The 16,302-nt window shown below is 47.5% G+C and overlaps 1 protein-coding gene across 5 annotated transcripts in view; it reads left to right on the top strand.

Moving 5' to 3' along the window:
* Positions 1-16,302, top strand: part of PCSK4 (proprotein convertase subtilisin/kexin type 4) — a 361,577-nt gene that overhangs the window by 35,718 nt on the left and 309,557 nt on the right. The window lies entirely within an intron of this gene.

The raw sequence follows: 16,302 nt of genomic DNA, 5'->3' as shown, positions 1-16,302 counted from the left end.
AGGTATTGTGCCTGCAGGACACACCAGAACTCAGAACCATTTCTTTGAATGGAATACGATCACAAGGAGATGATCTGTGCCTTAAAAGGGAAAAACAGTAAGGGGAGACCTGCATAGTATTTGTTGAAAATGTACCCTCTTTGAGGGGTCACCCCAAACGTCTTGCCGAATTTTGGCTTTAGGATTCTGAGCACGTTAGCACTGCTGACCAGTGCTAAAGTGCATGTCCTTCTCCCCTAAGCATGGTAATATTGGTATATACACAATTGGCATACATTTCCTTGTATGTCCCTTGTAAAGGGTATACCATATACCCAGGGCCTTTAAATTAAATGCTACTTGTGGACCTGCAGCACTGATTGTGCCACCCACTCAAGTAGCCCTTTAAACATGTCTCAGGCCTGCCACAGCAGAGCCTGTGTGTGCAGTTTTACTTCCACTTGGATTTGGCTTTTAAAAGCCTTTGCCGAGCCTGAAACTCACCTTTTATTGCACATATGTCACCCCTAAGGTAGGCCCTAGGTAGCCAAAAGGGCAGGGTGCTGTGTAAGTAAAAGGTAGGACATGTACTTTTAAGTTTTGAATGTTCTGATAGTGAAAATCACCTACATTTGTTTTCACCTCTGTGAGGCTTACTTCTCTCATAGGTTAACATTGGAACTCCTTAATACAATTTTAAAGCTGTAATTCCTGATTAGAAAGGAGTAGGTGTGTTATGTTTTATATGTCAGGTTATGCTCCGTGGAATCTAGTCGTAGCAAGAAAGGGTACATCTCCTGATACCACAAACACCCCAATGTACCACAGGATGTTCTAGTGATCAGGCAAGGGAAAGGAGAGGGAAGGAACAGCGGGGGGAAAGGAACCTGTAACAATAAAATAAGACAAACTGTGAACAATGCAAGATACCAACTACTCTCTTATAGTCTCCCTAAGTTCTTGCTATACCTTGCTTGGAATACAGCCCTTTCTCAGTTCCTGATGAAAACCTTGGAATACACACAGACCAAGCACCGTCCCTGAAGCACAGACATCATTAATACAGTTTGAGTTAACGTATACCATTAGGGCTGTTTATCCCACATGCATTCCTCATACATACCAGTATTGTAAGAACAGCGCTAAGTAACAGGTCCCTGTGAATGGACATAAAGTATCTAGAGATACCAAAGTATAGTCCCCACTCTATATTTCCTTTATTGGTCTTATAGTTCCAAGGACAGATCAGAGGGCCCGATTCACAGAATGAACTTAAGACTAAATCCTAAACTTACTACTATTTGGTATTCACAGAATGCACATACTACTTTCGGGATTCACAGAGTGAACTTACTACTTTCGGTATTCACAAAATAGATTTAAGACTACTAACTCTAAGTCCGAACTCGGGCCGGAAATTCCGGCCCGGAGGCGGAGCTTCTGGCTTGGGGGCGGAGCTTGCGGCCCAGAGGCGGAGCTTCCGGCCCGGAGTCGGAGCTTGCGGCCCAGAGGTGGAGATTTCAGCCATGGCTAAAATCCCCACCTCTGAGCCACAAGCTCTGCCTCCGGGCCGGAAGCTCCGCCCCCGGGCCGGAAGCTCCGCCCCCAAGCCGGAAGCTCTGCCTCCGGGCAAGAATTTCCGGCCCGAGTTTGGACTTAGAGTTAGTAGTCTTAAATCTATTCTGTGAATACCGAAAGTAGTAAGTTTATTCTGTGAATCCCGAAAGTAGTAAGTTCACTCTGTGAATCCCGAAAGTAGTAAGTGCATTCTGTGAATACCAAATAGTAGTAAGTTTAGGATTTAGTCTTAAGTTCATTCTGTGAATCGGGCCCACTGTCCACAATAAAGTATAACTAAAACCAAAATGGTGAAGAACTCCTCTCCTATGCGGAAATATGTGGTTGCCTCACCGGCGTATTCCGTGAAGTAATGGCAGAAAACAAAGTTCCAGTAGTAGCACCCAAATTCCCATACACAGCAATATGCGGTTGCCTCACCGCCGCATTCCCCTATGGCCTTGCATAAATCCAAATTCAAGTCTTTAGGACAATAATCACCATACATGGTAATACTCGGGTTTCTCCAGTATTAGGGGTGTCTTTCATAGATTCACATGCTTGAATATTCCCCGTCGTCGAAGTGGGAGTCCCACGGTACATAAAATAGCAGTAAAATATGCATGTATACATGAAAAAATATCATAAATAAAAATATACATACATATGATGTAATAAATTGTAAATTCTAAAAGTACCATAAAACATAATAGGCCCATTGAAAAGCCTAAGGGAGAACTCACTTTAGTAGCATATTAGTGTCATTATGTGTTGGTCCACATTCTAGCCAATCAGGCTGTAGCCTCCTCTAGAACCTTCTCCTCAGAAGCCCAAGTCCTCAGATTTTCTACCGCACGTCGTGTGAAGGGAGTCTCCCTGAGCTCTGCTCAGTTTTTCTTCAAACTCAAGCTGTTTCTCTCAAGAAAATGTCTTCTAATAAGAAATCTTTATTTAAAGCCTGCCCTTCTTGTGGTAAACTGCGCCTTTTCCATGAGGATCCACACAGTAAATGCATTTACTGTCTCTACCCAGACCACGAAGTGAAAAACTGCAAGTACTGTCGCACTTTTCCACCCAAGACTCTGAGGGATAGAGAGGCCCTTCTCCTTCTGTGGCTACAGAGGTTGAAGACTTCAGAGTCTGCACTTTCTGAGGTAGGCAGTTTATCATCTGTTTTTTCAAAATCCTCTCAGAAGCGAGAGTCTGAGACTGAGGTTCCATCTCCTTTTCTGAAGAAGAGTAGACTGTTGGAATCCTCCAGGTTTGTCTCCCCACAGGAATCGCATCAGGGCACGTCTACGGGACCTGGCTCTCTGACGTCTGCGCCCAAAGCCTCAATTTCCACATTAAAAACTGGAATTGGCTCATCGACGGGCTCGTCGACGCATCCATCGACGTCTTCAGCGACGACGAAATCGGTGACTGTAGCCTCTACGTCGACGACGACATGTTCTGTGTCAACCAGCGCGACGTCGACGACGATCACCTCGTCGACGATGGGCCAGTAGGTGAGACCCATCGCGTCTATTGTAAACATCTCGTCGACGAGTGCTAAAGCCAAACCGTCGACGAAGAAGTCGTCGTCGACGCCCCCCTCGTCGACGCGAACCTCGTCGACGACGGTCAAATCGTCGTTCAAAACCAACTCATCGACGGGCCCTTTATCGTCGACGGCGGCCTCGTCGACGGTGCTTCCGTCGACCACCATCATATCTTCGTCAGCGACTCCGTCGACGTCTACATCATCGTCGACGAGTAAGGCTCCACTCTCGAGGACGGCCCCGTCGATGGAAAAGAAATCTTCGTCGACGAAGAAAAAACCTTAGATTTCAGCGCCGATTTCAACAGTGACGACAACACAGACGCCTCAGGTTGTTTCTAAGACTGTCGCATTGACGTCAACGGGCTCGTTGTCGTCTCATCAACCATTAGCCACAGCTACCCCCTTTACAGTGGTGACTGCTTCTTCTTTACGAACAGTTCCTCTCATTCGACTGAGTCCAGTGAGAAGTGGGACTCATCTTCCAGAACAATTGTTTCAGTCTGGTGAGGAAGAATCCGGAAATGATTCAGAGGTGGAGCAAATTTTCAATCAGGCATCTAGTCCATCTGATTTAAACATTAAATGTCAGGAGTACAGTGATGAGGGTGACGAGGTGCATAACGTCGAAGATGGGAACGATTTATTTCCAGTTGAGGACTCTGAACCGCTTACTTCGGAGCCGGTTACCCAAATACCTTTGTCTTTGGTCACAAACTTGCAGCTCATGCTCGATGACTATAACCGTAGATTTCCACCATCTACGCCTGCCTCTCCAGTGCTTCCACCTCCACCTCCTCCTCCACAACCTCAACCTCTACTTCCTCAAGCACCTGCACCTGTTGCACCTGCGTCACCAGGGGGTGCTCGCCCAGACACTGACAACGAGGATCCTGACCCTCACAACACGGGTGACAACGACAATGACGTCGATATGGATGAGTGGGATGATTACAGGGCTCACACACCCTCCACTCCGCCCACCTCACCACTAGCATCGCCTCCAGTGGACATTGCAAATTTCCATAATTTGATGGTCCGTGCTGCAAAGCGTTTTCATCTCACGATCGAAAGACAACAAGATGACAGTGAATGTTTCTTATACGATTTTAAGGACATATCACGAAGACAAACCCACACAATACCGATCATTGACCATATTTGGCAGGAGGGCCTTAAATTAATGGAACACCCGAATTATGTACCTGCAGTTTTGCCCAGATTGGACAAGAAGTACAAGGCTCCTCCGTCTTCCCCTGCCTGTTTGATTTCACAACCAAAGGCCGATTCTGTTATAACTCAAGCAGCACAGAAGAGATCTCGCAATCCTGCTACACCACTCACGTCTCCTCCTGATCAGGAAGGCCGCAAATTGGACTCTATAGGTAAAAAATTTACGACCATGGCGGCTACCACTGTGAGAGCGGCTAATACCTTAGCTATTTTGGGCCGTTACGACCACCAGATGTGGTCCGAGAGTGCCGCACTGCTTCCACAAATACCCGATGCTGTCCGCGCAGAAGCGCAGGCCATTATTCAGGAGGGAGAGATAATTTCATCTGAAATTATTGATTGCGCGCTCGACATCTCCTCCACGGGTTTCCGTCAATTGGCTGGGGCTGCAGTTTTGAGGCGTCAAGGCTGGTTGTAGTCTACCACCTTCCGTCCAGAGGTACAAGCAAAGGTCCTTGACTTGCCGTACGACGGGGATTCTTTGTTTGGCAAACACGTAGATGATGCCCTGGAGTCGATAAAGAAGGACACCGATACGGCAAAGTCCTTAGCTACCCTCCAGTACAAGAAACGGCCCTTTCGGGGGGCGCGAGGTAGAGGCGGAGGTTCCTCTACTTTTCGAGGATCACGTCAATATCGTTCTTACAACACCTACAACGATAACCGACAGAGGGGTTCCTACCAATCCCAAAATCGTCTGTCCGCCACGAGACCATACCAACGGAAAACAACTTATAGAGGTGGCTCAAACAATAAAAAACAGTGACAGTCTCAGTTCCTTTCTCCTGCCGCCTGTGTATCTTGGAGGTCGCATCTCAAAATACTTTTGCAAATGGTCCGAAATCACCTCCGACCAATGGGTCTTAGACGTTATCTCCAAAGGACATACTCTGGAGTTCACAAAATCCCCTCCCACCCGTCCACCTTCGGGGCCACCCTCACCCCATCTCAAAAAACTTTTGGCCCAGGTGAAATTGATGATCAAAAAAGGAGCCATCGAGGTCTAGCCGCAAAGTCAACGCGGCAAGGGTTTTTATTCCCGATTTTTCTTAGTCAAGAAAAAGTCGGGGGAATGGCGTCCAATTTTAGATTTACGGGCCCTGAACAAATTTATCATTTCGAAAACTTTTCAGATGTTAACTCTGCTTCAAATTCTGAATTATCTCAATCCAGGGGAATTCTATTCAACGATCGACCTCCAAGACGCATATTTCCATGTGCCAATTCACCCCAGACACAGGAAGTATCTACGCTTCACAGTCGGACAGCTACATTTCCAATTCAAAGTCTTACCATTCGGCCTTCGATCAGCACCGAGGGTCTTTACCAAGATCTTAGCCCCGGTAGCTGCCTTCCTGCGTCTCCAAGGTGTCCAATTTTACCCATACCTGGACGACTGCCTCATCAAGGCCAAAACTTTTCACCTAACGGAGCAGCACACTCAAGTCTGCGTCTCCCTCTTCCAAACCTTGGGGCTTTCAATCAATTGCCAGAAGTCACACTTTCATCCATCGCAAAGGCGAGATTTTCTCAGAGCCTCGCTAGATTCTTGGCTGGGGAAAGTGTTTGTTTCCCAGGAAAGACAGGACCGCATGGTAAAGATGGTGCGGTTCCTCCAATCAAAACTGTATGTTTCTGTCCGAACGTTCAAATCATTCCTTGGCATGGCTTCCTCGTGCATCCAACTTATCCCAAATTGCAGATTGCACATGAGGGCTCTACAGGAGGAATTACACAAGCAGTGGAAACAGGTGTCAGGGTCATTCGAGGACAATGTCCTTCTAACACCTTGCATCCAGAAATCGCTGGAGTGGTGGGCTCACCCTCCAAACATATCTGCGGGCCGTTCATTCCAAGATGAACCTCCAACTCTGACGCTTACAACAGACGTGTCTCTCGAGGGATGGGGAGCGCATCTCGACGGCATGTCTGTGAAAGGAAAGTGGACAGCGACCCAACGTATTTGGCACATCAATCGCCTGGAACTCTTGGCGATTTTCTTAGCCCTAAAATCCTTCTAGAGGTTAGTGCAGGGACACACTTTGCTGGTGAGGACGGACATCACCACCAGCATGCACTACCTCAACAAGCAGGGCGGCACGAGGTCTCTCCTACTTTCCCAACTGGCACAAGAAATATGATATTGGGCGATTCAACGTCAAATTCATCTCACAGCCATTCATATGCTGGGTGTGGCCAATGTTCTGGCGGACTCACTCAGCCGGGCGTCGTCGGAAAATCACGAGTGGGAACTCAACCAACCAACGGTCGAGTTCATCTTCCGGCGGTGGGGCCAGCCGCAGATGGATCTTTTTGCGACTGCTGCCAACAGGAAATGCCAACGCTTTGCAAGTCGGCATCCCCACAGAGAGTCGAGCGGAAATGCATTTTCGATCAATTGGTCGAATGACTTCATCTATGCTTTCACTCCACTTCCTCTGATCCCTCACCTGTTAAACAGGATGAGGTTCCAACCTTGCCACATCATCCTGATTGCACCCAAATGGCCGAGACGTCCATGGTTCACGGACCTGCTCCTCTTCTCGCAGTCCGACCCGTTACCGCTTCATCCTCTACCTCACCTCCTCACGATGCAGCAGGGACAAATCTGTCACCCGGATCCGGCATACCTCCAACTCCATGCCTGGAACCTGAGTACAACGAATTTGCACGTTTAAATATCGACGAGGACTGCAGGGAGGTATTAGCGCGTGCTTGCGCTCCATCCACCATAAAAACCTACCAATTAAAGTGGAAGCGTTTCTGTGTCTGGTGCCGCACTAAAGATTTGGACCCAATGACTGCAAAACCTGAACAAATGTTGCCTTTCTTTTTATCCCTGGCGAGATCAGGACTGTCACACTCGAATCTTAAAGTGTTCTTGGCGGCGATTTCCCGCTTCCGCCATGATGGTTCCACATGCAATTTTACAAGGGCCTTTTTAGGATGTTTCCACCTATCCGTCGCCCTCCGCCTGCTTGGCGCTTAAATTTGGTCTTGTCTCAGCTACTTCTACCTCCATTTGAGCCTATCCACTCTGCAAGTCTAAAATTTCTCACATGGAAAGTTGCTCTCTTGCTCGCCTTGACATCCTCAAGACGTGTCAGTGACATCCAGGCGTTTACCATACAGCCTCCTTTCCTGCAATTCTCCAAAGAGGCTGTGACATTGCGAACTAATCCTAAGTTCATCCCGAAGGTTCCCAGTGACTTTCATCTCAACGAACCTGTAATCCTGAAAACTTTCTTTCCTGCTCCGCAAACTCCTGCTAAGCGGTCATTGCATTCATTAGATGTGAAACGTTGTCTCAAATTCTACATTCAACGAACTGCAACTATCAGAAAGTCAGATCAATTGTTTGTGGCGTATGGCCCAATTTGCAAAGGACAACCTGTTACCAAACAGACCATAACCAGGTGGATATCCTCTACCATATCCTTTTGCCACCAACGGGCTGGGAAGCCCCTGCCTGCTCCAGTTCGTGCTCATTCAACTAGAGCGGTGTCTACTTCGGCTGCCCTTTTTGCGAGGGTACCCCTAAGACAGATCTGCAGGGCTGCTACTTGGTCGAGCAGCCATACTTTTACTAAGCACTACTGCCTGCAATCAACGGACGCCGCGGATGCGGCAGTAGGTCAAGCGGTGCTGCGGAATCTTTTCCAATAAAGGTGAGTCTCTGTTGCTACCCGCCCCCAGTCATAAAGGTTTTTTGCTAATAATGTTTTGGTATTTATTGCATATTGTCTAATATGTTTACTTTACTTGCTTGGTATGTCACCTTTATGACTTATGTGATGATTTACTGCTTTCTACTCTTATTCAAGCATGTGAATCTATGAAAGACACCCCTAATACTGGAGAAGAACAAAAGTTACTTACCTGTAAACTGTGGTTCTCCAGTATTGGTGTCTTTCATAGATTCACATGCGACCCTCCCATCCTCCCCTCTGAGGCTCTCTTCTCCTCAGGCACTTTTACTTACTTTGTGCTACGAAAATCTGAGGACTTGGGCTTCTGAGGAGAAGGTTCTAGAGGAGGCTACAGCCAGATTGGCTGGAATGTGGACCAACACATAATGACACTAATATGCTACTAAAGTGAGTTCTCCCTAAGGCTTTTCAATGGGCCTATTATGTTCTATGGTACTTTTAGAATTTACAATTTATTACATTATATGTATGTATATTTTTATTTATGATATTTTTTCATGTATACATGCATATTTTACTGCTATTTTATGTACCGTGGGACTCCCACTTCGACGACGGGGAATATTCAAGCATGTGAATCTATGAAAGACACCAATACTGGAGAACCACAGTTTACAGGTAAGTAACTTTTGTTCTTCCTTCACCGCCGTATTCTGCAATGGCAATGTTTCATCAGTATTCCCGTAGTTACAAGAATCTCCTCATATATCTCAATACATGGTTTCCCCACCGCCGTATTCCGCTATGTTACAGTACGGTATCACACTCCACATTAATGGTAGCACAGAATTATGCTCTGTGGCCCCCGATGCGGTACTCACGTTACAGCTTAGTAGGCAGTAGGGATTCCCGGGTCGAACCTGGAAAACGCCACCCTCAGTCCAAGGCAGCATCCATTAGCCACGAGACTCTTTCCCTCAGCCGAGACAGAGGATGGACAAAGACGACAAATTACGCACACTGTCCGGTGTGTCACGCCACACACTTATCCACTCCCAGTTTGCGAGCATCATGGGAGTTGTAGTTCTGGGAACGATACGGTAGGCTCAGCCACGCTCGTTTCCTGACATTATATCTTTGGAATGGTATTGACAAATCCACTTTACTGGTAAAGTTGGATTTTACATTGCTATTTTAGAAATGCCACTTTTAGAAAGTGGACATTTCTCTGCTCTTACAGCTCTGTGTGCCTGTAGCCTGTCTCCAGTAAACGTCTGGGTGGGTGACAGCTACACTTAGTGCATTCCCTCTAGACAGCCATACTGCAGGAATTCTAGGTGTGAAGAGGATGTAGTCTTACAGCTAGAGCAGTCAACCTCAACGCTGGGGAACCAGGCTCGAATCTTGGCAGGGATTCTCAACATCCTATGATTCTGGACAAAACACTTAATCTCCCCTTGCTTCACAAAAAATGAATGTGTCTGTCTGTGAAGCAACTGGTGATCATGTAAAGCGCTCTGATACCTTTGGGTCCAGTTTGCCCTATATAAAACTCTGGAGAAAAAAAGTGTGTCTGAGTAGTCATCTGCATTCTTATAGCTCTTCCTGGGCAGGAATGGAGGGAGGAACTTACACTTAACACCTGAATAGGCAGTTTCCTGTCCCCACTCAAAGACCTGATTACTCCCTACAGATAGTCTGGAGCCAGTGCTGGGATGAAAGGACTTCTGTGCACCTCAAAGACCCTTCCTTTGTAATATGGACTAGGCCTGGTTTTCACACATTGCTAGGTTAGCATGGCTTATTAGAAGTTAGACGCCATTTTACCTTTTGCTGATTTTGCACACAACATTGCATACAGCTGTTTTTGTAAGTTAGGCTGCGCAAATGTCTTCACATGAGAAAGGCTTGTTTTCAACATCCCTAGACTTACATCGTGACCCTAGTCTGCACAGTGAGTGCTGAAGCCTTCAAGGTTATCATAACATGGTTGCTGTTGTTCGAACTGATCGGTTCACGTTTTTAGATGGCAGATGAGAGCTGTTAGACCTGTCTGGCTTTTTGGCGAAGTCCCTCCTAATTTTTATTTATTTTGTCCCCTTTTTGCCCCTCATACCCTTGTTAATTTTTGTGTCTACTGACTTTTTGTAGGTGTTGGTCAGGGGGATAGGTGTTTTCTTCCCCCCTCATAATCTTTTACCTTAGGCCCAGAGGCCTGTTCTGACAGGAAAGTTGGCACCACCTAAAATGGTGGCCACCAACTGCCCCAACTGTCACCAACAGAACCTGGCCATAGCCTAACATAGGGCATTCCAGAACCTTCTGGTCCATTCTGGACCACTGAAGGGCAGCCTATATAAGGCGGAATGCGGGGCAGCCATTTTGTCTACCTGTGGAAGTCAGCTGGAGGACAGGTGGTAGCTAAGGGTGGGAAAAGGTTAGACTTAGGGTTGACCTCCTGAACTGGGAAGCTGCCTATTTGGTGCAACCCCCAACTCCCCTTTTAGTTATTTGTCTTGGCCCCGCTGTGGGAAGTTACTGGAGACCCTGGGCGCCTGTGTGACCCCTAGTCTAGAACAGAGGGGTGAGAACAGGAGAAGGAGACTGCGGAGTAGTGAGCGCAGTCCTCTGCCCAGTATAAGGATCTGAACTGAAGAAGACTCCTGAGCCGGTCATCTGCCCAGTAAGGTGGGCTGGGTTTGCAGTGCCTCAGAAGTGCACAGTGACTTTTTATTGAAGAAGCGCCCCCCCCCCCCCCTTCTTTGATTCCCTCCTCCCTTCTGAGGAAAGGACGGAAGCTGGGGGCCTGGGTGGCGCTGTACCCCCTCTTACCTGAGGCAGGACTGCTAGGGAGCCGATCCCCCCTCTAGCGCTAAGGTGGTGGAGTGTGGAGGGAAGCCTCATCCCATCAGAGAAGCCCTGATTGCCGCTTCCGCGGTCGGGACCCCGGGGGCACTGGCCGCGTCATCGTGGAAATCCCCGAGGTCCGAAGCTAGGGAGCGCTGCCGCGCATGCTTCAAGCATTTCCACCTTACTAATCAGGAGGGGCTTCAGTTCGCGCAGGCTCTGAGGAAGCGGCGTCTTGACCGCGGAGCCTGCGCCGGAAAAGGCAGGAGCGGAGGCGGGCTGAGAGGCGGAGTGTTCGTGTGCCCTGCGCATGCCCGGAGAATCAGTGCGACCTGTGATTTCAGCGAGGGAGAGCGCCGGGAGACTTAACCGGTGGGGGAATCAAGTGAGAAGTCCTTTCCCCGGCTCGAGCGCCCCACTTGAGGAAAAGGCGCGAGCGGGAAGGGAACCGGAGGAGCCGGTAGCCTACAATCTTGAGGATCTCTTCTTTTTCCCGCTGGAGCGCTACCAGGAAAAGCCGGCGCTAGCGGGAGAGAGGAGGAAGAGGCACCGGGAGGCTGGTGAGCGATCTCAGCGCTGTGCCCCAGTCTCCTCTTAAGCAGATTCTCCAATTGACCCCTCAGTCATCTGGTCACAAGTAAGGAGCGTTTTGTGAGGGAAGGGGAGCGAGACTATACAAGTGAGGAGGAAGGGAAAGGAGTCCCTGTGACTGGAGGAGTATAGACTCTACCATAAGGAAACTAGTGCTCCTGGTTGAAAGTGTCACCCAAACCTGTAAGAGATTAACCTAGTGTAATCAATGCTAGATCCTTCCACCGTGCTATGTGATGAGGGGAGACAAGTTTAGTACACTGTATTGTGACCCTATTTAGCCAAATTCTTGAGTCTGAGAGGATGCACTGTTAATATTGATTATTGACTTTAATAAGCCAAACTGAGAGTGTTATCAATGAATTCTTGACTAAAGTAAAGTACTGTCGAACTTAGATGATTAACTGCTCAGTAGTTTAAAAAGATTCCCTCGCTAGATCCCAAACAGATTGTAATGTAACTATTTGTGAATCCTAGAGTAAAAAGTATAAGAGTACTGACAAGTTAATTGATTAATTGCTTAGCAGTTGAAGTGATATGAGTGCTGTTACAGAAGTGACCTGCAATGTTCTAAGCTATGCATATCTAAATTGATCTGAAGTGTTCTAAAACGATTTATATTTTGAGAACCAGAGAATATATTATTTTTTTACATAAAGCAGTACGTATTTTCCTATAATTTTGGTGTAGCGTTTTCTTTTGAGTGCTATTGCGTGGAATTACTTGTGGGTAGTCTGCAACCTTTACACTGTGCCTCTGAATGTTAGTCTTGCCCTAGGCCAGGCTACCTAATTCCAACAAGAGCCAAATGAAATTCTGGCGCCTTTATTATTGCACTGCAGCCATGATTTCACACACTAGTAAGATTTTCTGTTTCCAGGTATGCAGAGTTTTTGCTGATCCTGATGTGATTCACTCTTGCCGAGCTGAGAGGTAATGGGGTCCCCATACAAGCCTAAGAGACCTTCTTTAGTTTATAAACATAATTCCTAGATAGGGAGTGTGTTATAACTAGGCTCTATAAGACCTGATTTCACCATCATTGTAATATGATTTCCCCCTTTGTGTTTTATGGAATTGTAACAATGCTGATCATATTATTTCTAATCATATGTCTGCTTATGTTGGCAAAGACACCGCACCTCAGAGCACGTCGTTAAAATAAATATTTTAACCTTACCCGTGTCTCTTATTTACTCCTGTTGTGGACTGGTATGAGAGTATAACGAAAGAGTGTTCTTACTTCCCACCGTTCCTGAGTATATCCTAAGTCGCATGTTCTGGGTTATCTAATCATTGGTTACTTTGCTATGGGACGAAAAGCTAATGTGACACTGATGCTAGCTGGTTGGGGTTTTCTAGGTACTGAGGTGAGTTTTTGGTACACCACAATTCACTGAGGTCCTGGGTCTCTGTGCACAGTTCTGTGTAGGAGCAGAATCCTTGCAACACCTTGAAGTCGGCCCTGCTTCTGAAGCACAACTGGGAATAAGTACTGGGTCTCTAACCCCACCAAATCAGACACTTCTGGGCCTGTAAAGAACCTCTGTTAGAAGAACTGCTGTGCTGCTATAAGGACTGTCACTCTACTGGACTGCTGATCTGGAAGACCTGCTTTTCTTCTATGCTGCTCTGATTCCTGCAGCTCTCTGACCCTGCTGAAGGAGAGCTGGACTCAGCCCTGCAATCAAAATGATCTCCAAGGGTTTGCCTCCCGTTTCTTGAGACTCAGGGCTATCAAAGTCTCTACACCTGGTCCTGTGCCTGATTCACTTGCATTGGGCCCAGATGCTTGCACCAGAGAAATCAATGCATCTCCCGTCTGCTTGGAGTAGAACCGGCATCCTGCGCTCTGTTGTGGGAGTAGAATCCGTGCATCTATCGTCTCCAGAACCTGACACATCAGAACGCGCATTTCATCAGTGGAGAGATCGACACATCCGCTCAAGTGCACAGAGAAAGCCGGCGTATTGCATCGGAACTTGGTTTCACCGCCTCGTCTTCAGCACCAATGCATCACCACCTTCGGGATCGCCGCATTGCTTGAGTGTGCCCCTCATCTTGCCATTGCGATCAGGATCAAGGTACTCTGTTGCCTGGGCGTGCGTGGCCCTTGTTTCCTTCCAGCTCTCAATGGCCGTCATCCTTAACTGTTGACTTTGCCCCGATCCAGCACGACCAGATAAACCACTTGGCACTTTACTGCTTCTAAGCCCTAGAACTTTTTATTCTTTAAAAATGTTTAATTCCATTTCGACTTATTGCATTTTGTCGTTTTGTTCTTGATTTATCTATACAATTACTGTCTATTTTTCTAAATCAGTATTGAGTTTTTTTGTGGTGGTTATATGTTTTTTTCTGTGTGTGTTGCACAAATACTTTACACATTGCCTCTTTAGATAAGCCTGACTACTCTCTGCCAAGCTACCAGAGGGTGTGCACAGGTTATCTTTTAGTGTGTATCTAGCTTACCCTGACTAGGATTGGGGTTCCTGCTTGGAAAGGGTGCTTTCCAGAAATCCAACTTCTAACAGTAATGTATTGTCTTTCTGGATATGGAGTTATGCGTTGTAAGGGGGACTGCTGGGTGAAAGAGTTGTGGCTGGTGAGGAGGGCCTGCAGATGGAATGAGCTCTGCCTTGCTCAAGGGATCTATATAGGGAAGAAGTTGCGCCTTGTAAGAGGGAACTGCATGAAGAACAAGTTGTGTATTTTAAGGAGGGGCTACATGGAGGTGGAGTTGTGCATTCAAGGGGGAGGGGGACTGCATGGAGAAGGAGTTGTGCATTTTAAGGGAGAGAAGGCTGGATGGAGAATGATCTCTGACCAGCAAAAGGGGCCTCCATGTGATAGGAGTTGTGCTTTTTAAGGGTGGGTCTGCATAGAGAAGTGGTGCCTCGTACAGGGAACCAGCTATGAGAACAAGCTTAGCCGTGCAAGAGGGGCCAGCATGGAGAAGGAGTTGTGCTGTGTAAAGGGGTACTACAGGGGGAAGGAGGTGTGCTTTTGAGGGGGGCATGAATGTGGAAGGAGTCATGCCTTGTATAGGGGAGCTCCGGGGAAAGACCTGCATGGAGAACTAGTTGTTCCTTCTGACGGAGACCTGCATGGGGAAGGAAATGTGCTTTGTAGTGGAAGAACTGCTTGGGGAAGATGTTCTTTGTAATAAGAGATCAACATGAAGGAGTTATTCCATCTAATGAAGACCTGCACGGGGGAGGACTGCTCATAAAAGAAGAAGGTACCGAAGATGACAGACAAATCCTGACAAGTTTCTACTGACTGTGTTAACAGGAAATCAGTGGTGTGTTTTTTTCCCAAAGGTTTTTGTGACTTTTATTTTACTCCGAGCTATCTTAGTGTTACACACAAAAATCTTCCAAACAGGCAGCCGACACATGTTTAGTCTACATGTCTTTTTCAAGGCTGCACACAGTATACATTATTGGGAGTTAAGATGACAACAGAAGACGGATGTAATCCCCGTATGATTACTTTGCTATTTAGAGGTCATAGAGTAGGTATACACCTGTGAGGGAGGATGAAGAGGTACAAATGAGTGAACAAATGTTGAGTCCCCCAGGTTCATTACTCAAGAGGAAGAGGACTCAATGCTGTTTTCTTTAACATGGAAGATGGGGCTAGTGTGATAGGGTCCCGTGTGCAGGAGATAGAACCCAAGCCACGAATGACACCAGTCCAAGACACCATTAGTGATAGATGTGGTTGTGTAGTGCTCATTTTCCCTAGTGATCTGTACCTGCCTCATACTGTGTGATCCAAGGTCTGTGTAATAAGGAGTTCCTAAATCAAATGCAAGTATATGCGTAAGGATATACATTGAGATCAGTCATGAGTCATGGAGCGAAGGGTTATCAAGAGCAATAGAGCTCAGTATTCAGTTTCGAGTCAAGCTGCAGGTCAGGCAACCAGCTGGTGTCGTGTAGCTCGTATAGTCATATAACATGGTCGCGGGCTGGGCTCACAACTCATTAAAATGTTGTTTTTTATGGTGTTTCATGTTTGCAGTGTCACGTGATCCCACAGTCACACGCAATTTTGCATATGCATGATATGTATGATGTTTCCTATTCCCTACCTTTTGAAGAAGCACATAAATTTGAATAAGATTTTTTTTTTTTACAGAATTTGAGAACAGCAGTTTTAAGGTAGAGGTTGACATAGGTCACTCTAACATAGTGGCAATATCTAAACAAATCTGGTAAGACAGAAGCCCGTATCTCACCCTGAGGATTGCTGCGGGCTTACTTGAGCCAATGGCAGAAATATTATTTCAAGAGTAGGCAGTGCTAACTGCACCCGCCAGTTGCTTATGACCTGTGCACTGTCACAGTGTCCAACCGCACAGGGGGGACCTGCTCCCCTCAACGATCCTCTGGGGCAGGACCAGGCCGCACCCCACCCCTCGTCAGTGTGCAGAGGAGTGTCGGGGGAGGAGGGGTGTCGCTACCGCAGCGAGGAGTGTCCAGAGGACCAATGTGCTCAGGCCACAGTATCCTCATTGTATCTTGGGACCAGCATGGAAAGGATCGTGTGGGAAGAGACTAGGCCCGACCGGCCCCGGACTTCTCCCCACTGCAAACTACGCCCCCAGCAGTCAAGGAAGGATTGGCAGCAGCTCCAGCTCAAACCCAAACCGGCCTCCACATTGCCCTCAGTACATGCGGGCTGCCCTCCGTTGACGCCCACCGTCCTTCCGCGGTGTCTCCTCACACCAGGGGGTGTCCTAGGCCTGATCGACCTCCGGAACCCCCAGCAGCACTGCTTAGGATGGCGTGCACTGTCCAGGGGGCCCTCTCCGTCATGCAGGGCCGCAGCGCTCAATGGCCCTGACACTGGACTCAGCAGCTCGTTCCTGTGCCATTTTGCGTCCCAGTCCTCGCT

Source organism: Lissotriton helveticus, chromosome 12 (genome assembly GCF_964261635.1).
Source record: "Lissotriton helveticus chromosome 12, aLisHel1.1, whole genome shotgun sequence".
Classification (NCBI taxonomy): domain Eukaryota; kingdom Metazoa; phylum Chordata; class Amphibia; order Caudata; family Salamandridae; genus Lissotriton; species Lissotriton helveticus.
Note: the sequence above shows the minus strand (reverse complement) of the source record. Positions and strands in the feature narration are given on the sequence as shown.